Source organism: Myotis brandtii, unplaced genomic scaffold (genome assembly GCF_000412655.1).
Source record: "Myotis brandtii unplaced genomic scaffold, ASM41265v1 scaffold1135, whole genome shotgun sequence".
Lineage (NCBI taxonomy): Eukaryota > Metazoa > Chordata > Mammalia > Chiroptera > Vespertilionidae > Myotis > Myotis brandtii.
Window position 1 is genome coordinate 65029 of NW_005353910.1, and position 1163 is coordinate 66191.

Sequence of the window (1163 nt, forward strand, 5' to 3'; positions counted from 1 at the left end):
GTGAGCGCATCAGAGGGGATGTGTGCACATCCTGTGGGGGTGTTAGGCATGCTGGGTTGATGGAAGTGTGGTGGAGAGGCGGAGGGAACTTGTGCACGCCTTGGTTTGCAACTGTTGCAGGCGTGGGAGGGTGACAGTGTGCTGGGGGATGTTCGCATGCCAGCGGGGGATGTGCACACCGGAGGCCTCTGGCTTTGCAGATCCGCAAACCCCTGTGGTGCGGCCAGGAGGATGTCAGTCTGGCCGGCCACGGTGGCTGTCCCTGCGATCCTGCACCTTCAGGGCCAGGAGGCGGATCTTGAGCAGCCACTCCTGGGCGCTGATGGCCTGCAGGCTCTACATCAGCTCAGCCTGCAGGCTCTGCTTGGCGCACTCACAGCTGTCACCACCGCCATGTGGGGAGTACAGGCCGCCCTCCGCCGGCCTGCCTCCCCTGTCCAGAGGCTCTCTGCGCTGCTCACCTGCACAAAGTGACTGGGGCTGGGCGGAAGCCAGGCATCCTGCCCTGCCCAACCCGGGCCGATCCGCCCCTGTGCAAGCTGCCTCCCCGCCGTGAAGGGTAACGGATCCAGGTCCCGGGACTGTGGACAGCCTCAAGCGCTGCCCCCCGCCCGGCAGTGTCACAGATCCGTGTCTTGATCCCGTGGACAGCCTCAAGCACTGCTTCCCACCCGGCAGGGTCACAGATCTGGTTCCCGGGACAGTGGACAGCCTCAAGCACTGCCCCCCGTCCAGCAGGGTCAGAGATCTGGGTCCCGGACTGCAGACAGCCTCCCGCAGTGCCCCCCGCCCAGCAGGGTCACAGATCCAGGTCCTGGGACCACGGACAGCCTCAAGCACTGCCGCCCTGCCCGCGAGGACATGGATCCAGGTCCCAGACTACGGACAGCCTCAAGCACTGCCCCCCGCCCGGCAGGGTCACAGATCTGGGTCCTGGTACCGCAGACAGCCTCAAGCACTGCCCCCTGCCCGGCAGGGTCACAGATCCGGGTCCCAGACCGCAGACAGCCTTGCCTGCTGCCGCCTGCCTTCAGTATGCAAATTAGCTGCCATCTTGTTGTTTCAGGGTGGGGGTCCCCACTGGGGTGCCTGGCCAGTCTGGGTGAGGGGCTGAGGGCCGTTTTCAGGCTGGCGGGTGACTGAAGCTCCAAACCTCTCCTTTT